The sequence below is a fragment of the Triturus cristatus genome, chromosome 4_2 (assembly GCF_964204655.1).
Source record: "Triturus cristatus chromosome 4_2, aTriCri1.1, whole genome shotgun sequence".
Classification (NCBI taxonomy): domain Eukaryota; kingdom Metazoa; phylum Chordata; class Amphibia; order Caudata; family Salamandridae; genus Triturus; species Triturus cristatus.
This window is the reverse complement of record NC_140586.1, coordinates 452,228,283-452,253,122: the sequence shown is the minus strand read 5'-3', so window position 1 is coordinate 452,253,122 and position 24,840 is coordinate 452,228,283.

Here is a 24,840-nt window from a genome sequence, read left to right as displayed (position 1 = left end):
TGAGTGGGGTGAAAAAAGAATGGAAAGGAGGAAGACCCCAGAGAAAATGAATATGTATGTTTCAAATAATTAGAAGAATGGTGTACCTCAATGAGATTTTAGCCACAGGAGGAAACAAATAATGTGGCCATTTTAAGGCAGATTCTAGGTGAATTTCAACCGTCAAGTGTCTATGATTTAGGAGCCCCTTATTTCAGGTCATTGAAGGCAAAAAGTTGTATGGTATATTTACAAGGATTCACTGAGGATTTATTGAATTCTGTAATGGGTAGATGTGCTGTTCCTACCTCATTGTGAATGTTATCCTACTTCTAATAAAGCACAGGTCACATACTTCTGTGCTTGAATATAAAATGCAAACAAATAGTGCCATGCAACAAATTGCAAATCAAAAGAGTGGAAGTTTAATACTAACTTTTTCTGACTTAAATCTAATAAGTAGAAGCCCTCAGTATCACGGGCTTCTTGTAACAAAATAGCTCATATGAAACATAATAAAAACTGTTAGCATGTTTCAGCCTCTAGTCTAATTTCATTTACATAATTAATCAGGAAAGAATTAATCAGAACAACACGAATATGAGAATCAAAGCACTAGAGTCGTGGACTATAACAGTATTTCCTAGCATTCTGTGACCTGTGACTTGAACATTAATACACTCAAATATGTGTGATGTGTATATGAACTATGATGCAGAAAAAATGACCTACATTTTGGCAAAGCCTATTCGACTCGATCTAGATGAAAGAATTGTATGAAACCTAATATATGGTATAAATGAGGTGTATTGTGTTAATGTTTGGAGGAATACTATAGCCTTATAGCCCGCCGTAGCGGGCTATACCGGCTGTTAATGGCCCGCTGCAGCGTTAAAGGCCCGAACCGAAGGCGAGGGACTTTAACAACAGCAGCGGGCCATTAACAGCGGTATAGCCCTGCTACGAAGGGCTATAAGGCTATTAGAACATTCTGCCACTAGAGGGCAGAATGTTCTACCAAAACAAAGCCCTTCAGGGAGCGCGAGGGGATTGAAATCCCCTCAGGCTCCCTGAAGTCTTTGTTCACAGCCAGAGCTGTGAACAAAGACACATTGGAATGTTGGTGCTCCGGGCTTATACCGGCCAGTATTAGCCCGGAGCACTCCATTGTCTTCAATGGAGCTGCCAACGTTCCAATGTTCTAATTTTCAATGCTTGAGGACATGCAATAGGTGAAGCTAATAACATGCTTGGTCTCCATCTTGCTAAATAACTATAAGCTTAATTATTATTAGTGCACCTCGAATTATGTAGCAAATACAAATCTGGTCTCTTTCTCATATGTGGAAAATTGAATTGCACTGAAATCCGAACAGTAATTAGACAGAAATAGACTCTTTCTTTTTACCTGTCATTTGGGTATTATCAGCAGTAAAGTGACTGCTGCAGATGTTATTCAGAAGGATAGACCACAGAAGAAAGGAGTTTAGTCATGAAAAGCTGTACAAGAAAAATTAAATTACTAGAAAGAGTAATCAATAAAGTTAATCCTTGGTAGAAAAACCTAGAGCAGAAGCAAGCCTATTTCCAGAAGTCTAAGAAAATATTTGAAGATAACAGTAAGGAAATGCCTCTTATTACATGATAACCTCAAAGCTGTGGACAGATGCTGCTGGTTTTTCAACTCTGAGAGTGCACTGAGGCCTACTAATCAGACCTCTGTGCCATTGTTCTAACCCATTACAAAAAGGTATGTTGAATTGACTATCCCCAATTGTCATAAGCTGACTTACTTATAAGACCCTAGTATGTGGTACTGAGGGTACCCAGGTCATGTAAGTTGGAGCGTCCACCCAGGGTTGCAGCACTAAATATTCCACCCTTTGTGTGATAAAGTGCAAAATGGCTCTTTCCCGGCCTGCCACTGCAGCCTGGAAGAGAAGTGGAAATCTGCTAGTTCAACTTTGCCATTTTAACCAATGGAGAAGGCCCCACTTCCCTTAACCATATATGTAAGTCTTCCCTAAGGAAGGCCTATAGAGCCCTAACGCAGTGTGACCAACTGACTTCTCAGTCCAGCTAAACCCTGACTGGGACAACAAAAATGTATACTTCAAGGTGTCAGATTAATCGTGGCATTCAACTGCTCAAGTTGAATTTAATGTCACTTTTAAGGAAAGGCAACTTTTAGAAAGTTGCCACTCTGTTGCCCTGTTCGTTCAATAGCCTCGCACAGTTGCTGGCCATCAGACAGCCTTCTACCCTCCTCAAGAGTCACTTGAATGACTCCCAGGCTTAGGAACAATAGAGGTCTGCCACAGAAGGCGGTGTTAACTTGCCATTGCGGGAAGCCATACAGTGTGCTGGTCCAATAGGCAAGCTTTAAAGGGGGAAACCACCTTTGGTGTGTAAATGGTGATCACTCTCATATAGGGCTGATCTGTTGCCTGGGGGTGAATATTTGCATTGTTCAGCATTCCTTCCATCATCTGTTCTTTTTGCTTTTGCCAGCCTAAGTGGGAAGGGCATGCCCAGACGAGGGTCTCTTGCTCACTGCGCCACAGGAATCAAGCTAACCTAGCTGATGAGGAGTGATATCCCAAAACTGGTCCCAGGATGCTTGTTTCCGGTCCAGGGAGGACCTAGCTTTGCATTTCGGGCTGGACTGTTCCCATAAGGAGCAGGGTCAAAACTGATTTGCATATGACTGAGTCTATACTGGAGTGGTGGGCAAAAAACAATGGATTAAACCCAGATCTGTTGACTGGAGGTGAATGTTTGCATTGTTCATCATTCCGTCCATCATCTGTTCTTTTTGATTTGGCTCTGCCCCTTTCTTCAGGTAGACAGGCTGGCGGTGGGAACAAAGAGGGAAAACTAGTGGCCAAACTGGTTTCCCATGGGTGTGTAGCCCACCCGTAGCCACACTTCTAGGGTGGGCTACCACGCTCCTAACATCCAAGGAAGGGTTCAGACATCTTGAGAGTGGACAGAATAGTGCACTCTGGGTTTGCTAGATGCCGCACATTGCTGGAAGTCGCCACAGGACAGCAGGGATCCTGGTAGCCCAGTGGCTAGTGACTGCACCACCCCTATGGCACTTTCTCAGCATACATAAGGTACCCATGCACACTGAACCTCGGATCATGACAAAACTGGAAAAAGGACCTAAGAAAGACTGTCCTACTGGCCCCTGGACCTGGCAAGAGAGGCTGCACCAACTGCTGGACTGCCCCTGCCACACCTTGAGCTAACTAAGAGATGACATGTGCTGGTGGCTCCTGGCTTGTGGAAAAGTTACTTCAGAGTCCCAGACCAAAGACGCAACTCAACAGATAGTTGGCTGACCTCTGGAAACAGCACCAGGGCCATCAAAGCTGAAGTACCCCATTCCAGCAAGTCAGTAGCCACATTCTGTGAATCACCAATGAACCCTGCCGGGCAACTTAAGAGATCAATCTTCAACAGCCAAAAGTTGCACCCAAGTCTGATGGACACGGGGGTGTCATGTAAGATCACATTGGTCACTAAAGACCAGCCTTCATCAAAGGATACTGCTGGTGCCGATGTGTCAGAGACTGGTAGCCCAGCCACTGCTGGCCTTCTAGTGGCTCAAAGACGACTTCAAGGGACACCAACCCCTGTGACAAAAGTCGCTCCACCTTACCCAGTGACTTAAGAATAACTGCAAGGACACCCCATCGACTGCACACCACCCATAGCATTTTTCAGCACCATGCATCCCTAGTATCAGGACCACTCCACTGAAGTCATGGCAGTCGTGATGTAAAGTGTGGAACTGGACTTAAGACTGCTTTGGTGACCAGGTAACTGTCTAAATACTCCTTATTGGCCCCTCTGACCATCTTTCCGTCTGGATTGTTTACACCTCTCGGACCGCAGTAGCCAAATACAACTCTTTCAAACTTTTCTAAAGTTTCTAAACTTAATGGTTACCAATGCTTGTTTGCCTTTTGGACTAAAAAAAACTGAGCATTATGTTTTACTTAAAAATCAATATCTCCGGAACCCTCCAGTGGATTCTGCCCTTTATAATCTTTTTTTATAAATTGTTGGAGGGTTTCTTTTGTGTTGTGTGACTTTCTTATTCTGTTTTTGGTGCTTCTAAATGCTTTACACTAGTTTCTTTGTTGAAGCCTATCTGCTCAAAGTCAAAGCTGCCCAGGGTTGAGCTAAATGTTTTACAAATGATCCTGACCAGACTCAAGACAGTTTTTTAAGTCTATTACACGGTATGGTCACACACCCATACTACATAATACACCACAATCCTCACAATGACTTTATATTCATCTTATGAAACAAACTCCTCTAAGTTAAGTGTGTGATTTGTATCATGTAATTTCAGGCATATAAAACCTAGCAATTAGTCATGTTGTTTTAAGACATTTTCACTGTAATGTTTGTGTTGATGTTGATCATTGGACTAAATGACATGGCAAATTCCTTTTTCATAGTGTCATGAATTTATTTAAAAAATGCATATCATATGTAATCTTAAGAAGAAACATGGAAATTCATAGGTAGATTTATTAAAAACAAAACTAGTGCAATGCTGCATAGCAACCATAGTTGAGGTGCTGTATTATACTAGGGGCAGTGATCCACACACAACTATATTTACTAAACATGGCCTGCTGCTTATTTACTTCCTTGTGATGTTAAGCTATTAGATAAAGCCTTATAGGAAGTCAACACCCTTGGGAGAACTGGTAATACACCAGATAGAACCCCCTATGGAGTGCAACACAGAAGTGAGAGAGACACTGGTAAGTTGTAAGTAAATAATAGATAATTCTAGTTGAGTGGTGATAGTGAATCATTTTGTTAACCCACCCAGATTTAAATTATTGAGATGGTCACTGTAGAACCCAGAGGCCCTCAAGTCATGCCTGACCCTGCCCCCCAAGACCCCATGAGTCAATGACAAACACAAATACACTTGTGCATTGGGAAGAAAACAGGCCATGTTTATTAAACAAAACTTCATCCAAAACAAGATATTGAATTTTTAAATAACTTCGAAATATTAACATAGACATCCTTACAATCATAAAATATATCATTTTTACAATTTTTTAACACCAACATTGTAACCAAAATGTGTTCATGTTTACAAGAAGACAGTTAAGACATCTAGAAATGAAGTTGTATTTTGCTACTCCAGCACTAAGGGGCAGATGCATCAACAAACCAATGTGCGATTTCCTAATTGCGAATCCTTGCGATTCGCAATTAGAAAATCGCAAAACGGAATGCATGAAAGTGTGTTTACCACTTTCTGCGATTCCTAGGGGATCACTAATGACCTACCTCATGAATATTAATGAGGTAGGTCGCAATTTGCGACTCCCTAGGAATCGCAAAAATCACCGAGATGGTGACCTGCTGGGTTCAGCCGACCACCATGCCCGTCGTTGCTTTTAAAGAAAGCAATCTTTTTTTTGTAAAGCATCCCGTTTTCCTCAAAGGAAAACGGGATGCTTTACAAAAGAGAAAATGAAAACTTTTCCTTTCATTTTCTAAGAGTGGGCAGTAGTCCCTGGGACCACTGCCTGCTCTTAGAAAATGCATTTACAGACATTCACAAAGGGGAAGGGGTCCCATTTGCGAATTGGTTATCACCTACTTGAAGTAGGTGGTAAAATGTGAATGTTTTGCGACCACATTTCGGTCGGAAAACATTTATGCATACCGATGCGATTTGGTTCTTAGGAAGGGACACCCTAAACACACCCCTGCCTAATAACGAATCGTAAACCCATTTAGCGATTTGTTACCGAATCGCAAAATAGGATTTGCTGCATCAGAAGAGGATTTTTTTGCATTCGCAAATGCCCGATTCTGCGAATCGGCCATTTGCGAAGGCAATAAATGCTTGATGCATCTGGCCCCTAAGGAACCAGTCAGTCTGCGCCCCAGGGAAAACCACACAGGTGTAACCCACCTGCATCCTTGAAAGGTGGTCCCCAGCCATCTGATCCTTGCCCTCAACCCTAAGGGGCCCACCCCTCCAACACCAGGCCATCCACAAAGCGTGTAGGGTGTAACCAGAGGCAGCAGCCCCATGTGCTAGATTGTCTAACTGTGTGCCCATGCCCCAAGCCAGTGTAAACATTCTCTCTGGGGTTCAGCCCTTTGTCTCTTCCCTCAGTGCTGCCCTAGGGAGTGCATTGGAGGACCCCCTTGCTGTTGTACTGCACTCTTGGTGTTCACCATACTGCCACAAGGGTGACCAGGGCCCAGCAGTCCTTCGCCCTCCCCACCAAAAATTAAGTCCTGGACGAAGGCCCAAATTTCATCTATACACAGGTTCGTCCCCAATTCAAACAGTGAACACCATCCTGGTGGAACATATGATCCCCCCTGAGCAATTTGTGGGGTATAATCCAAAGCCAGCCCTGCCCTGGGTACGGCTTGGCCATTTTGGCATTTAGGTGCCAGACTGAAATATTCAACACCCTTGACCTTACTCCTGGACACCACTTATGTTGCGGCACCATATGTGACCACGCCATCCATGCTCTGGGAAAAGTGCTACCTAACTAGGCTAATTCTGACAACAAAGCATCCCTGACAACCCGCGTCTCAGCTCCACCATATTGTTACCTCCTATATGTAAGAGAACTAAGTCTGGGCACTGCAGTACCCCGTGGCACATGGAGTCTTCCACCAGTTAGTGAATTTGTGCAATCTGAAGGCCCTCACCACATTCCAATAAAAGGAGACACTATCCAAGCCTGCCGGCTTCAACTTAAGATGCTGCTGCAAATGGTAAGAAGGCCTTCGCACAAACGAGTGACCCAGCACCCAAACGACCTTGGAAGACGTACTACTGAAAAAGAGAGAAAACCAGAATGAGAAAAAAGGGGGAAGACACAGTAGGTAAACTTATAAACAAATATTCCGAGCCACTCAGGACATACGTAATGCTTAAAACAAGTTGAGGCCCATCGACCAAAATGTTTAACCTCGCCTGCAGAAAACCCGCCCCAGCTACGAAGGTCGCAGCTCCTATTCTGAATGAGTGCGATGAGTAACCAACTGTGCCTATCCCTAAGCTGCAAATGGTACTCCAAAATACAGCTGTAAACTGATGTTTCAACAAGCAATCCCTATTGGTATGGACAAACAATGCAGGGGTTTGAACCTGGGGTCGGATGGAAATGCATGCCCCCATGAGCATCACCGAGCATACTCTCGAACCCTCTACTACTGCTATGCTGTCTGACCAGAAAACCACGATCTTTTCCGAAAAATGTCAGACCAGATGGTGGCTGCCACAAAGAAGGGAAAAATGCTCCAAAAAGTTACATTCCTGGTCAACCTGCAATCATGCCATTCGGCCGGCTAATCGTCCCTGCACCATTGCTGCCCAAGGAAGGCCCCAAAACCGATACTACTAGATGCATCAGTAAACAGGCTTATAGTCACACTGGTTACTGGGAGGGGGGTTGGCCAAACCACAGCTTCATTAAATTCTGGGAGGAATTTCCCCCAGATCCTCAAATTCTCCTTTACCTCAGCCGGTAGCCTTGTGTGATGATGTTTTTGTGCTAACCTGGTCATTGCCCTAGCTATAGACCTGGAAAAGGGGCGGCCCTTTGGGATTATCTGTTAAAGCAAAGTAAAGTCACCACACAAGCACCTGGAGCTGATGCAGAGTTACCTTTCTCGTCTCTAATGCAGAATCAACGGCTTAAATAAAGGCCCGCACCTTGTCGGGTGGCAACTAAACTGTTCAAAGTAGTTTCAAGGAATTGCGCAGCCCATTGGCATGCATTTGTCGAAGATATATCGCCCACTAAATTGAAAACGAAGCAGGTGGTAGTCATCCGGATGAACTGGTAAGAGACGAAAAGCTGACTCAATATCAGTTTTTGCTAAATAGGCCCCTGGTCCCAGAGCACGCAGCTTAGCCAATGCTGTGTCAAAGGACTAGTATGTCACGGAGCAAAGTGCAGGTTATGTGGCATCATTGACCGAGCAACCCTTGGGTACTGAGAGATTAAGAATCATGCGGAACTGAGCAGGATCGTTTCCTGGAACGACCCCGAAAGGGGGCAAACACAGTCAGGAAATGAGGGGGGTTTGGAAAGGACATGCAATCTGACCTAAAGAACGTTCTTTCTCTAACTTCTGCGCTACCACTGTCGGATGTGTGTGCTCTAACAGCAGGTTAGTGCAATGGAAAACGGGGGATGCACTCAGGACCGGAATAGGAAAGCCTGCTGTAAAACCATGATACAACAACTGTGCCACCTTTCTGTTAGTGTACAAATTGAGCCAATATAGCAATCACTTGATAACCACTGGAGTAGGCAAGATCTTATCAGTTATCTGGCTTCAGGTCCTTTCCCTTTTCTTTAGATTTTTTGGTGCGCTTGACTTCGGGATGAGAGGGGTGCCCGCAGAAGGAGCATGAATGCTTAAATTTGCAAGATCCAGCTGGCTGTGTGCACAGATTTCTATTAAATGCCTAGCAGAAACCGTTTTTGGCACCCGACCCCCATTGTGTACGAAAAGGCTGCTTAACTATGTGCCTCTTCCCACTTTCTAACCACACATTAACCTTGTAACCACCCAATCTTGGGCTCCTTTACCTTGGCCCACCTAAAATTTCTTTCCCTCTTTCTTTCACCTCGCCTTTGTATCTCCTGGGCCTAATCAGGGAGAATATATCTACAAACTCGCCTTTCCATATTTTTCTTTCAGCTCTGCCATTATGTCGAAACGCTAGCTTCCCTGGCCTGGAGAGTAATGTGTGCTGCCCACCTAACAACCTCCCCCTGGAGCCAGAGTCTTTGCCATCTCCCTGGGCCCATTACCTGGCGTAGTAGCAAAAGGATACTAGCATTGCAATGGTATACTCTGGCATGAGCCCTGAGCGGCCGAATCCGCCTCTCGCCGGCGGATTTGCCAAGGATTCCACCTATTTTCACAAGTCCACCACTGCCACTAAAAAGTTGGGCAACAGGCCCCATGGAGCCACAAGACTGTTAGATCCTTGATTTCCTGCCTTCAGCACAGCTAATTGGGATAAGAATGAAGCTAATGATGCAAGCACTTCTGCCGTTAAGTAGCTATGAGAACCTGATCCTCCCCCTGAGCCAGTTAGCGCTACTTCTGGGGTTGGCAGAGTCTGAGAGTCGTGCACTGTCTCCCCTGCCGCAATGCATTGAGAGCTATTAAGTGATGCATGAGATAGCAAACCAGAGGACACAGTACTCAAGTAACCACCCAACACCCGGAAAGCAAGGGCGGATGACCCCCCAAACTCTCCTGGTGGAGTACTTGTTATTTGCACAGAGTGTAACTGTAATGATTATTTAATGTCAGCTAATACTGCAAGAACCTCACTTGTACCTTGTGGTGTCTATTGCATACCCAAGGGTGCAGAAGGGGGAACTGGTGGAGCAACTGTAGAGGCAGCGTCTGGCCTGGAAACCCCCACTATAGCAACAGACTGCACACCTCCTGCTTTAGGGAGCCTTGGGGTAACTTCACCACTTGTTTGCTTCCCAGAGCCACGTTGATCTGGCTGTCACTTTACTCTCCTCTTAACCGGATAAAACACTGCTGGGGGGGGGGGACAACATTAGAGCAATGAGGGTGTTCGCCCTCACTTCCCAGAGATTGGCTTGGGGTCAGAATCAGATGCCATGATACCAGAGTCTCCCCCTGCTTAGACAACACAAGCTTTAATAGTTGAGCCAGCTCAGGATCACTCCCTTTCCTTTTCCCACTCTACCATCTTTGGCAGACATAGCACTAATAGGCAATTATTTAAATGTGGAATCAGGTAGTCTCACCACCCCCCTTTCAAGGGCAAAATTGATTCACACCCTTTACAATGAAACTCCAAACAAACGGCACTACCGTCGCTCCCTACCCCTATTACCGCAGGGTGAAACTCCCCCACTTTACCATCCAAATTAGGTCAGGAGGAAATTGTATGAAATGAGCTTGCACCTCTGATGTGCAAAATTCCATTATCTTAGACTTAGGAGATCAGTACCTAATCCGATAGGCTGCTGGGACAATTACTTTACATTGAAAGCAGATGAGCCCTATCCCAAACCCAGGCTAAAAAAGGAGATACATTCCTGCCTTATGTAGACTGAATGTGATGTTCTTCACAGCAAAAGGCCCAGATGCAACATGTCCAGTGGGCAACAAATAACCCATGCTTGACATTGGCCTTCTTAGGTAAAATGGTTTAACCAGTTAGCCCGTAGAATATTAGTTTAAGAAATTGATTCCCAGGGCGGCACTATTACTGTGGGAAACCGATGCTTCCTTGAAGTCACAGGCGATCTCCATTCCAGATACTCACCACCTCAAACCCAGTTTAACCTCTGAAACCGGGTAAGATCGGTCCACTCACAGGAAGTCTCCCATCCAAACACTAACCCAGCCCAAACTTGGCTAACTGATTACCTATAATCTTGTAAAGAAAGCCCTCACTAGAAGATGTTCAAGCTGCTAATACGATAAGGCTCTTGACCCAAATAAGTAATTGATTAATTACCCAATGGCACAACGATCGATATACTGGACTTCCTGCCCCACGCAGATATTTTCGCATCTGGCGCCGCCACCGAGCTCCTCACTTGGGCTGGGGAGTAAAACGTTCCTGCAGCGGTGCACGTGTGGCTCCGATGCCTCCTGCCCTCAAGAAAAAGATCAAAAATAAGAAGAGGGAATGAGAGAGAGAGAAAGACAACGATGACCGGCCGATCTGGAATCCTCACCGCCAACTCCTTCTTCTCCAGACTTCTATCTGGTCCCGCCGCTGTGCATGTAAAAAGGCTGGGGCCCGGGCCGCAGCGCCCCAAATAGGCCCCAACCCCACAGCGGGCGGGGAGCAAGAGTTGCTCAACACTCCTGCACCACCATCACCAACCTGCAGAAGTCCGAGGCCCTTCTGGGAAGTTCGATGACCTTCCCCTTTTTGTTCCCCTCAGGCCATAGAGTCCGGGACGTCCCTCGGGAATGGGAATGGAGATGGCCCTCGTGGACCCCGGGTCCTAATGCCGCGCGATGGTAAGTCATTGCACTTGCTCACAGTCAGCTAAAGTGTAGCCTAGAACACCAGTATGAGTGGATAATGGGTTCACTGATGATAGACAGTGAAACAGATGAGATGACAGAGATTCAGACAGAAGTGCATGGGTTCTGGCTCTCGTCTCTTTCCAGGCTGTAACAGGCCCAAACAGGGAATTTGACCTAGGTAGTCACCGTCAACCTCTCCACTCTTTACTTGGATGCATGGGATGGACACCTACTCTTGACACACTGGGAGGAAAGGTTATTAAGGCTGGATCACGAAGAGGCACAGCAACCATCTAGAGATGGTGTGGCCTGCGTAAGAAAGCCCTAATGTATGGCTGGGGGAGGAGTACAAGCAAGCCATGGACAGAGGGAAACAGACTTTACAACGCGGCTGCAAGCCCGTGTTCCATTTCATCGCAAGCTGAACACCACTTGCCTTAACCCCACATATAGCTGAACCATGCATATGTGTTGTTAAGGCAGTCAGCGTTGTAGCTGCTGGCTGGTGTGGAGAGGAACTGGAAAGGAGGACCTGCGTGAAGGATGGAGACGTGACGAGGTATATTTTAAGAGAGGGCGCTAGTTTTAGGGCTCAGTGCAGGAAGGAGGGAGGTAGGTTTTTAAGTGAGGGTGCGATTTTAGGGCTCAGGGTTGGGGGCTGAGGTCGGGGTAGGTATTAAGATAGGGGGAAGAGTTTTAGGAATCAAGGTGGGGGGCGGAAGGGGCACTTTTAAGGGCAGGGGGCAGTTTTTAGGGCTCAGGGCAAGGGGGGGTTCGGGGTGGGTTTTAAGTAGGGGGCAGAGTTTTAGGGCCTAGGGCAGGGGTGAAGCGGCAGTTTTCAGGGCAAGGTGGCAATTTTTAGGGCATGAGGAGTCAATATAGTTTAAGGTTTAAGGGGTGGGGTGGTTTTAGGGACCAGGATTTTAGGACTCATGGTGGAGGGAAAGCAACGTGAACTTTACTACACAACCCTTTACCAAACATGCCTTTACTACAAAATTACATGGTAAAGGCATGCATGGTAAAGGCATGAGTGTTAAAGGAATGAATTGTAGAGAGACATTTGTGGTTTATGGTGTGTGGTAAAGACACTCGTGGTTCAACCATGTGTGCCTCTGTCATACAACTATGGACAGATGCTACTGTGAGCATGCCTTACAAAGTGCATACATATTGCAATACAGTTTATCCCTACTGGCATCAAAGACTAAGGGCCTCCTAGAAAGATGTGAGAGCTGTCCCATCTCGATATCCAGTGCCATACAGGTGTTTGGGGGTGGTGCATAGCCCTCATAACAGAATTGCCCATTTCAGTAAACCTGCTCAAGATGGTGCATCCAGCAAGATAGAGGCCTTGGCAGAGGTGGTGGAAGCAGCATTACTGGGTTAAGAACATGTGATGCATTGCAATTTAGTTAAAAAAAAAAGATGTGCACACTTCACTTCTGCATCAGGGCACATTTGTCCCATATTGATGAAACAGTGGCAGGTTTTTACATCTAGGGTCAGATTTACAAGAAACAGATGCATCTGTACAGATGCGTCAGTTTCACTGCGCCTCCATCCGAAACCCTTGCGCCACCATGGATGCGCTGTATTTACAATACTGCGCACCATGGCGCAAGGATTGACAGATGTGTCAGAAATTCAGAAGCATCTTGTTGGCGCAAGAGTCACATATTGCTGGAGTCATGTCGCAAGCACAGCGCAACTCCAGCAAGGCATAGGGACGCCTATTCCCAATGCACTGCGTCACTCCTTTTGCCTGCTCCAAGCAGGTGTTGGGTTTTGACGCAGTGTCATCCAAGAAGTGACGTAGTGAGATCTTGTAGATTTCACTGCGTCACTTCTACGAGGCTTTCCTGCGCGGGAATGCCCATCCTGCATACATTATACCTGATGCAAATATAAAGTGGCGCAGGGCTTTACAAGATGACGCATCTCCATAGATGCGTCACATTGTAAATGGGCCGCAACGTGGTGCATTGTTTATGCCACTGCTGGGTCACAAACAGTGATGCAACGGCGGCACAAAAGTGTTGCAAGGGACTTGTAAATGTGTCCCTACTATACAAGGTTTCTCCTTTGGTATTATCAGGGCCTCACATTTCGCTTATGAGACACATGCTTTGCTTTAAATTAAGTCAGTCGAGATCGGGGGTTTGCATTTTCTAGTATGAAAAGATTTGATTTCTCTTTGCCACGCTAAGAGTGCCAAGGTTTCTGGGAATTCTGTTTTAGCTTTTTTCAACAATGGCATTTCTAGTATCAGGTGAAAGTTACTCACGTTATTTTGACTCAGAAGGCGACAGTACAATTATAATGAAGGTGATTTAGGTGAATTTACTTACAGGTGATGTAGAGAGCTATATATATTCCGCCTTTCTTTTATCCAGGGAACGTCTGCCACAATAGAGAACATTTTCATATTTTCTACTTCTGATGCTTACCTGACTGTGGCATGTGAGACCCATTTGAGAGGGACTGCAGCATATTTGGAGAAGTCTGCCAGATTAGCATTTCCCCCACTAATGTTTGGATGCGAACCACAGAATGCACAATTTGGTTGGAATCTGTATTGTGGAAGGCAGGCTTGATTTTCTTGAGAATGTGGTGCTTGTGATTATCTGTTTGAGCAAATTCAGCTACCTGCACATGCATTTTGAGGTTACCAATGTCCATAATAGCAATTTGCATTATATGATATTCTAATCTAGGGTTGGGAGGAATAGTTTGCCAAAAAGCGAACGGTGCAAAATCCAGCTCTTTTTTCAGTTTTCGTGTGGAATGAAATTGTGGAAAAATCCCCCCTACATCCTCTCCATGGGGAGCAAGAAACATTTGTCATATTTCTTACCAAAGTACTATAAAAGCCGGACCACAAATAAAGGTCAAGGGAGGTGTGAGCTGTCCAGAGATATTCTAATTGGCTACCATCAGCAAAACAGATTGGTCGTGACAAATGTACACTTTCAGCAAATGACAATAAAGCTGTATGATAGTCTTGTTCTAATTGGTTCACAGCCAACAAGAATGGTCCATGCACAAACTATCTACAAAACATATGGTATGTTTATTTCAGAGTATTAGGTAGACCACCTCAAAATTACAAGAAGTAGGTTGTAATCCTTTTTACCCCGCAAGCGAATACTGATCCAGGTGAATTTGCGGTTTTGCTACACAATTAATGTTTGCATAAAATGAAAAAAATACATTATTTTACTCAGGACTGCTGTCAAAAAACTTTTATTCATTTATTTTATTTATAAAGCGAACATGACCCTAGTGGGTATCAGAGCGCTTTACAGGAAGGGAGGTGCAATAATCTTCCAGCCTGCTTTTCTTGAAATTAGATTTATTTGAATTCAGCACGGAAAAATATATCCATCCATCAGTGGCTCCAGATGCAACTGAAGCACAGATGGAATCTACAAACCAAAACTTTAGGAAGAACATGGAGCACGGTACAATGATATACAAAGCTCTGCCCGCATGCCATGCAAACTCAGGCTGTAAGATCATTATTGTTAAAGTAACAGTACACCTAAAATGTACAGAATGTAACACATCCCCCTCATTAAATAAAGCAATAAACAAGAAAAAGAAAAAACTAAAGTAACAAAACTTTGCAGAAGAAAGATGCTCGAAAGCTATAATGAGGATGCATAGTACGAAACAAAATCATCCAATTTTGGGGGAAATTGTCTCAACCGATTAGAGACTTTTACTCTTGAAGCCAAAGTATTATTTCCACATTCACTATGAGCAATGTCAGATTGCACAACAAGGTGCTCATTACTGAGATTCTTCTCTTCATTGTTAACCTCATGTACTTTCCCAAAGTAATTTTTAGGAAATTTAGCAACCCTTCGTATATTCTATACTTTCCCATCTTGAGAGATAACGCTATTGTTAAAAACTTTCTTAATCTGTATGGCTTTTCAAACTTGCTTTTACCCTTATTGACCAATCCAGGTTTCGAAATCCTGACCCAATCACCAACTTTAAATGAAGGTATCTTTGTCCTCCACTTGTTATCAAACCATAACTTAGTTTTGTCCTGCTTGTTTTTTACTCTCAAAGCAGTGTCTTGTAAGCACTCTATCTCAAAACAATCCTTCCTGCACTTTTCTGTGAACCACCAGGGACAAACGCTGGAAGCCGGATCTCTTCCTTTCAACAATTTAAATGGACTAATTTCCGTCGTTGTATGTGGAGTGATACGATATAACCATAACCTTTCTCTCAACGCACTCAACCACCCACTTCCTTGCTTAATTGCTTCTACCACAAAGCCTTTCAAAACATGATGAAAGCGCTCAACTTGTCCATTTTCATGTGGTTCATACAATGATGTAAAAATATGTTTAATACCACAATTGTTCAAGAAAACGTTAATCTCTGATGACATCAATTGCATGCCATTATCTGTGACTAAAGTGGAAGGACATCCTTCACGTGCAAGCACTTCTTTAAAAAAACTTATGATAGCACAAGTGGTTGCCTGCGATACAAATTTCACCTCTGGACTCTTGGAGTGATAGTCAACTAAGACAAATGCAAAGCGAGAATTTTCTGGCAAAATATTAAAAGGCCATGAGATGTCAAAAGCGATTTCTTGCCAAGGTTCCTTAGGCCATTCTACCATTTTTAGTGGGGGAATATTCACCTTCAACATTTTTTCACCAGAAACACATACCTCACACTCCCTGACTGTGCGATCAATAAATCTATCCATTCAGGCCACCAGAAATATTTTCTAATCAACCGTTTCATGGCTGAAATTCCTGGATGGGTTCTGTGAGCAATTTTAAGAATCACATCTTGCATACCTTTTCGGAGGAATACATTTTCCACCTTAAAAGAGTAAATTACCTTCTATCTCTAGTTCATCTGCCACATTAAATATTGGTAACAATTCAGACCTAATGTCATTCTTTCCTGGCCATTCTTCCATCACAAATTGTTCATGTCTTCCCAATCATCATCCTTGGGTTCACATTCTTCCCACATACTTTCAGTAATCTAGTTGAACTGCACTGGTACAACATCATTGATATTGACCACCAGATCACACTCTGACTATACTCACTTCATTGTGACAACATGGTAAGCGTGATAGAAAATCTGCAGGGACATTTTTCTTTCCAGGTAAATATTCTGTTTTGAAATTATATTCTTGGACCTTTGATGCTAAACTGGCAAACCTTGCTGTAGAATTCCAACCTCCACCAGAAGACAGAATATTAACTAAAGGCTTTTGATCTGTCATCAAAATGAATTTGCTGCCACACACATAGATGCGATAATGTTCAATAGCCCATACACACGCAAGTAACTCTCTCTCAATAACCGCAAACTTGCGTTCTGTTTCAATGAGTGTTCTTGATGCAAATGCTACATTCCACTCCTCTTTACACTTTTCTGTGACAACACACGTCCTATACTGTACAAACTGTCATCAACAGTAATAATGCCTTCTTTCCTCATACAAAATGGTTTTAAAGTAGGTGCACTAACAATCTCTAATTTGATATCATCAAAGGCTTTCTGTTGTTCACTTGACTATTCATAAGGAATATTTTGTCTTAATAATTTTCTCAAAGGCTCCATCTTTGTTGCAACATTCTCCACACATTTGCTGTAATATTCACACATACCTGCAAAAGATAATAATTGATCCTTATTGGATGGAACTGGAGCTTAAAGTATAGCATCCACATTAGATTTTTTGGGAATAACTCCATCACCAGACAAAGTGTGGCCTAAATATTCAACGGATTTTCTGTACAACTTGCATTTATGTGCTTTAAGGATGAGACCATGTTTTTCCAACCTCTTGCAAACCTCATTTAAATGTTTTTCATGTTCTGTTTCATCTTTTGAGAAACTCAATATATCATCTTGAAAACATTTTACGTATTGATCAATATCTCTGAAAATCTGAAACATTACCCTTTGAAAAACGGACGCGGCTGACGCCAACCCGAAAGACATTCTTGTGTATTGGTAAAGACTCTGAGGTGAAATGAATGCTGTAAGTTTTTTTGAATCTTCCGTCAATTCTTGTTCATCAGAAAAGATTTTTCTTCTTTTTGAAGGAAGCGTTAGATGCGATTAGGCGAAAGTCTGGTGGTAGAGAGTTCCATATCTAAGGAGCGGCACACGAGAAAGCTCTGTATCCTGTTTCCTTTTTATAGAAACATTTTGGTTTTAGCTGCAGGGTATCCATGCTTGGCGATGGTCTGCAACCACCTGATTTTTCTATTATTTGAGCCAAATATCTGAGGGTTTTGAAATATAGGGCTTTATGCGTCATGTATGCTATCTTTAGTTAAATTCTTGCCTCATAAGGTAGCCAGTACAGGAATTTTAGAGCTGGGGAAATGTGCTTGTTTCTTTTTGTTCCGAAAACAAGTCTGGCAGCCACATTAAGGGAGGCTCTTAGAGGGGCCAATTTGTATCTAGGTAGGCAGCATAGTGTGGCACTACCGTAGTCCAGTCCGAGCAACACAAGAGCTTGAACTGCATGCTTTGGGTCCTCCTTAGAGAGGTAAGGTTTAAGTTTCCGTAGAATGCTCATCTGATAACTCGCTCCTTTGGTGACTGTGCTGATGTGATCCTGCGTATTCAAGTGTTTGTCTAATGTAATTCCCAAGGATCTAGCAGAGTCAATGATGTGAGGAAAACAGTTTAGTGCTGTAAGATGTTTCATCCAGAGATCGATTTTGGGAAACTTGTTTGGAGGCGAGATGAGCAAGAATTCTGTTTTGGAGGCATTGAGCTTGAGGTGATTGTCGGTGAGCCAAAGATGTGTGTTTTGTAGAGTAGAGTTAAGGGATATGATGACATCTGGGGAGGAGATTTTGAGATATAATTGCATGTCATCTGCATACGTGTGATTATGAATGTTAGCAGATTTTAAGGAGTTTGCTGGAGGTTCCATGAATAGATTGAAGAGAATAGGTGAGAGGGAGTATCCCTGTGAAACACCCAGAGTGACCGTGGAAGGCTTAGAAAGGTATTGGTTAATCTTGACTCTTTAGGATCTGTTGTGGAGGAATGAAGTAAACCATTGCAATACGACCCCTGATAAGCCCATCCTTCGTTCAAGTAGGGTCAATAGACTATCATGTTTAACAGTGTCAAAGGCAGAAAAGAAGTCAAGTTGTATCAGAAAGCATGATTCATTTAGATCCAGCATTTTTAATATGTCATCCACCACATGCTCGAGTGCTGATTCAGGGCTGTGACCTTGATGAAAGCCTGATTGGTGTTGGTCAATGAGTTGGAAATTGTCTATGTGGTTACAGAGTTGGGTCTGGACACATTTTTCCACGAGGTTCGCCAGGGTGGGGATGTTTGAGATAGGTAGGTAGTTGTTGAGATCTAAGCAATCTGCATTAGGTTTTTTTAAGGTGGGGATTAACTGTCCTACTTTTCGACAGTCAGGGATGGTGCCTTGACGTAGCAATGCATTTAAAATCTTTGACCATAAGGGGAGAATAATTGCTTTGATCTCTTTGAAGGTAGTCGGAGGTAGAGGGTCAATGAAGTGATTAGAAGGGTTTAAATGTGATAGTGTGGCAGGAGGCGTTGTTTTTGAGCACCTGCCTAGATGTATCGTTCGATTCACCAGGCTGGTGGGTGGGGGGGGAAGATGACTGAGGTCACCAGGAGTAGTTCCTTTGCTGATTGAAGTTCATTCTTGATATTTTTTTCCAGGAGTAAGGAGGCCAACTCTTCGCAATTTGGGAGAGTGATGGCTTCATTGTCAATCGGGTTTGATACATTACGGTATTGTTGCTTGCTGATTTTGAATAGTTTTTTGGGTCGGTATCTGGCTTGGTCAAGCTGAGATCTAAAAAAGATAGCTTTCACATTTCTTATCCTTGTGTTGTATGTGTTCCTCACTGATCTTAGGCATTTTAGGAGCTCCAAGGAGGGACACAATCCCCAAGCTCTTTCTGCTGATCTGAGATTACGTCTTTCAGAGTTCAAGTTGGTATCGAACCAGGGTTTGGAGACTTTAGTCGATATATTCTTTTGTTGAAGGGGGGGGCGAACAAATCAAAGACTTCCAACATGAAGGTGATGTAGAATTCTGTGAGGTCATAGAAATCATACATGTTGGTTTCAGGAGTCATGGTGTTGTTACAGTGTTTGAAAAAATCATTTGTGCTTATTTCCCAAAGATTTATTTTCCATTGTCGTGTTTACTTCGCTTGCGCTCTCTTCGGAGTCACACTTAAATTGATGAGGAAGGTGATGCAGCAATGGCCAGTCCAGTCACAGTGGCTAATGAACTCCAACATGATGTTGTCCATCTTTGAAATGGTAAGATCCAAAGTCTCTGCCTTGTTATGAGTTGGACTGCCACAGATTTGGGTCAACTCATAGTCTGATATAAAAGACTTCAGGCTATTTACTGCCTGGTCATTTGGGTCATTCCAGTGGAGGATAAAATCTCCAAGGAAAATCTGGGATACTTGAGTGTTATCGTTGGTTGTGATGACCTCCATGATTTGTTCGATGAACGGCAAATTATCACCAGGATGGTGGTAGAAGGGATATAGTTCAAAACTAGGTTTATTATTGCTAGTTATGTTGATGCATAGATATTTTCACGTGCAGGCAAGTCAATTGATTCATCCTGAGATACAGAGAGTGTATTGCGGTAGATGAAGGCCATTCCTCCACCAGATTTCTTTGGTCTATCTAGTCGAATGATCCTGTGACAAGGGGGAAAAGTAGGTCTATAATAGGGTGAAATGATCTGTTTAATCAAGTTTCCGTAAGGATATCAATATCAAATTTATGTGTGAGGAAGAAGTCATAAATATCGGCCGCATGTTAATTTGCCGATCTGCACATGAGGAGCATACATTTCGGGTGACTATTGGTGTGAAGTGAATCTTCCCGTGATAAGTTAAAGCTCTTGAGGTTATCCTTGTTTACCGCTCTCTGTTTGTAGATATGTTCCCTGAAGGGGTTAGCCTGGATGGTTTGGATTTGATTCGGTCAGCTGTAGTGGCATCTTTCTTGGGGGGGTAAGTGAGGAGGAGGTCGTTACTATCATTATCCGATAGATCTTTACTCAATCTCATCGGTGGGGAAGAGGCGTTGGGGAAGGGTATTGTTTCCAAACCAGGATTGGGAGTGTGGGGGACATGGGACGGTAGCGTATCTGTTTGAGGGTTATTCCGAGTCATCAAGGCAATATTGGGTCTATAATTAAACCATAGCTCCGAGGTGATGGATGTGAGTCTCTCTAGAGCTTCTTTGAGATGGAACAAGCTATAAGAGATCTCATTAAATCGCATCTCCCAATAGGTATTTTTACAGGTAGTTATGGGATGAGAGGCATGATCCAAGTGGGAAGGGTTGCCACATGAGGGTTCCAGGTGAGGAGAGTGGCCATATGAGAGGCACAGCTGAGAGGGGAGGCTATTGATAATTGCATGGGGTACTTGTGGGTCAGGGTGGTTTTGATGAGGGCCTGGCTGAGTATTAATTGATGCTGAGAGACGGGGCAGAGTAGGGCTGAATAAGGGGTGGTGAAGCGACCAGGTGGGCCTTGGGTTAGATAGACGTGGGGATCTAGGTTTGGCTAAATGTTTTTTTTGCTACAGAGGGGGCTTTGCTGAAAGAGAGAGCTCATTTGAAGGAAAGGGTCAGGTGATGGAGGAGTATATGCTTGCCCTAGTAGTGGCAGTGGGAGCCAATGCGATCATTTGTCGTGGAATGATTCTCTGGCCCTGTTGGAGATGAGAGCTCTAGAAGGGATATAATATCAGAGATGGTGGAGCAATAATCCCTGATGACTGAAGGTGAGCTGCATGAGGGTGGAGTAGATATGGGAGTTAGAGGGGGTGAGATTGCTTCGTTGAGGTCACTAGGGGGATTTTGGGAGGTAAGATGGATCTTATTGTTCACCATCTTCTTGAGGATAGGAAAAATCGTGTCCACTACTGTCAGTTTTTCGTTTGAGGATTGTATTAGAATGTTCCTGTTGTTGTTTATAGATATGGTAACATCAGCCCTGCAGAAGGGCGAAGGAGAGATAGATAGTCTAAGACCATGGGGTGTTTTCCTGGTGTAGGTAATTCGCAGCATGGAGTATAATATATTCCTCCATATAGTTCACCGTTTTGCATAAAAAATGAGGTCATTGGTTAGAGTTCCCCTGCTAGAGCAAAAGTATGGGTCTGAGATAAGTGTTTAAGGGTAAGTTTTGAGTAACCGGTGTTTAAGTCTTTTTGCTGCATTTTTGCAGAGATTAGGGGGTATTTTATATTGTAGGCATTGAGACCCATAGGTTCTAATTTTGGGTCCATTATTTAACGAACAAAGGTACCACCGTGAGGAGTATAGGACCAAGTAGGGGGATTCTACCAGATCTCTAAACCCATAGGGTGGAGAAAGGTAAAGACAGTTGTAATGAATAGGTACTTTATGATTCTCAGTAGTCTGTAATGAGACTGTTGGAGAGTAATGCACCTTTCTGAATGGAAGTCCCCACAGAGGTGCCAGGGTTAGTCCTGAAGAGATTCTAAAGATGTAGATATTGAATTTAAAAAAAACACAGGTTTGGTTCACATTGGAAAATTGGGTTAGTGGGTGCTATAGGGTCAGGAAAGAATTGTCTTTTTGTGAGGCTCAGGTTTCCATCTTCTGTTTGTTTCCTTTGACCTAGGTAAGATTCTGTCAATGATCTATTTGAAATTGAAGTCCCCTTTTTCTTTTCTATCAATGAGGCTGGGATTTCAGTATCCTGTATAAGGAGAACCTTAGGTCAGAGAAAGAGGGCAAGTTTCAAAATGGAGGCCAAGCCCCTGCTAGGCAATTCCTCCCTAGGGCCAAGGACTTCAGTCCCAGCAGAGCATTATCAGCCCACACTGTACTACTCATGGACAGCGCAGCAGCACCAATGTGGGCGGGGCCGAAATCGCTGTCGCAAGGGGTCTGGCATGAAGGGCTCCGCAGGAGACGTTGGCCGGCATCCACTGCTGTACTTCCTCAATTGGTCGCAGCGCTGTGGCAGGAGGAAGCTGGTGGTGTGGAAACTCAGGACCAGAGCCCAAGGCAAGAGGGGAGGCATTCACCAGAGTGTAGTCAATAGCCCCAACAGGGTACATTCACCCGCTCTCCTGTCACTCCTATTGACCATTCTGTTATCTGGATGCACTTAGGGGAGTCAAGCTGTGCCGGTCACTCCCCCATAAGTTTTTCACTGGGAGTGGGCACCGCTCCCAGGACCCTTCCAGTGCCAGACCTCCCGTCATGGGTTTCACTGGGCACTTCTCCGGGCATTTATTGTGCCCATCACAGTCGCAGGCAGCTATCAGCTGATCAAACCCTTTGGGCACCGCACCCTGGCCGCGAGGTGCCCTCTTGCCGCCTCCCTCCATCCGTACTGATGGCTAGTGGTTTGAATGGATAAACAAAATGGCTATGGGCTAATATGGGCGCTCTTATTCAGAAATATAGTCCCTATCATTGCCTATTGAAACTGTTACATACTCAACTTTAATGTGCAAAGAGATCTTTCTCCAAATTGAGTCTTTCACTTGGGTATTACTGAATCTATAAGAAAGTGTGAAATGTTATTGATGGAAGTGGGTTAGTTTAGGAAGTATTTATTGTAAAGCTCCTTGAGAAAGGGGAATGTAAAAAGTCCACAAAACGTGTTGGCAGTTGAATCTTCTTTAAAAGGTTTCCTTTTATGAGTGGGTTAAATATAAATATGTCAAGATAATCTTCAAATGTGCATTTAAAGAAAAAGCAAGGTGATCTTCACAGACTGTGGAAAAACAAAAAGAAGAAAAATAATGATTTGGGGTAATATTTAGTAAAAACAAAACTAGTGCAACTCTGTGCAGCAACCAAAGTTGTTGTGCAGTATTGTACTAGGGGGAGTGACTAACACAAGCCTTATTTACTAAGTATGGCCTGCTGCTGTTCTACTGCGTTGTGCCGGTGCACAAACAGGCTGCATAGCTGCACGCAAGGTGTATACATGATTTCTAGCATAGGTTTTGCACTCTTCCATTACAAAATACTATGCTTACACAAACGTTATAACATTTTACATATTGGATGTGTACTGCAAAGTGCAGCACACATGCAATGTGTGAAATGTTGAGAGAAATAAATATATTTCTCCTATTTAACACCTGTCTGAATAAAGCGCTATTTTTTGACAGGTTTAACAATTTTTGCAGATCTATCTTCGTATAAAAATCCATGGGGATAGAAATAGAAAGCCAAATTACCAACCATGGAACACCCGCTTGACGCTAAATAGCACAAGGCAGCAAACACGTGTTTTGCACTGGAAAGTAAATATGTATCAATGCTTTGCACCACTTTAAATTAATTTGCGGCGGCACAAAGTTTTGACGAATCTGTCCTTACTCTTACAGACTCTAAATGAAATAAAAACAATTATATCACATACTCAAACAATATGATTCACCTAATTTTTGACAATCTTCTATTCTCTTTAAAAAACCTTGCAGCATTGTGAATTGAAAATCAATAAAAAACTTTGAACCACAAAATTATTTCTCATGAGGTAAATTTGGGGCAATTAGTGCCATTCTGCTCTACTACATGAGGTTTGGGATTCCCTCAAGGTTAGTGTGAGAGGTTTTGTGATTACCAATTCTGTAATTGTACAAAACAAAATAAACACTCGGAACCACAGGGCGAGGTGGAGGGCCTGAGCAAAACACTATTCAAAGTTGTGTATTTCTCAAAAAAGCTTTAAGCCTGTGTCTGTGGCTCCCAGATTCTTTGGTGCTTGCTGCAATGCGAGTTTGCTTGCTGTGCTTATTGTTTTTCTATAAACTCATTCCCATACGAATGTCTCGCTTCTCTAGCTAGTCATAAGGGAATTCAAAACTTTGGAGCGGTCAAAACACAGGAAAAACATTTTTTTTTTAAATCTATTTAGTATTCAACAATTGGTGCCTTGAAAAGCTTCATAGCATGGAACGACTTTGCAAATATTTTTCCAGACACAAGAACTTCAAGGAACCAGTTCATAAATAAATGACAGCATATGCTAAATACACCATAGATTTCAACTGTCTGACTAGGCAGGCAGTCCCATAACTAAACAGAGATTAAATATTTAGAAAACTGTAATTTTGTGTTAGCATTTAATGCATTTCACACTCGTCTGCTTATGCCATGTTGAAATCATTATGGGAAAACACCAAGACAGCTGAGGCGAGCGCTGCATTCCTCGGCTCTCTGCTGGCTTCCAGCAGGGGATTGTGCGGCAGCATCGACGGCTTTAGGCCTTCACCACAATGCGCTGTGACAGTAAGGAGCCCCACCCTAGCTTTCTCTGAAGAACAAGCTCCGACAGGTTTTTTTTTCATTTACCGATGCGTCTGCTGGCAAGTATGTCATGTAAGTTCTTCAAAGAAAAGGAAGAACGAATAGAAGATGGCTCCTTCTCTTTATTTGCACTTCAGCACAAATATTTACCCAGCCCTGAGAATTTGTTATTTCTCTCTTGTTTTGTTTTCAAAAAAACTTTGGTTGCTAGGTTTTTTTATGGATCCCTTGCTGCTGTTTTTATTGCATGTTGAATGGGCTGACCTGATTTATTTTGTATGAAAAGTGCATTTGCTTAATGATCTAAACACACTACCTTTCATTAAAAAAAAGTTTAATACGTACAGTTTTTGCTGTTAACTGTTTTATTTTTTTACATGGAAATAAAGGGGCCTATTTATAAGCCCTTTGCGCTTCTAGTGCGTCACTTTTTTT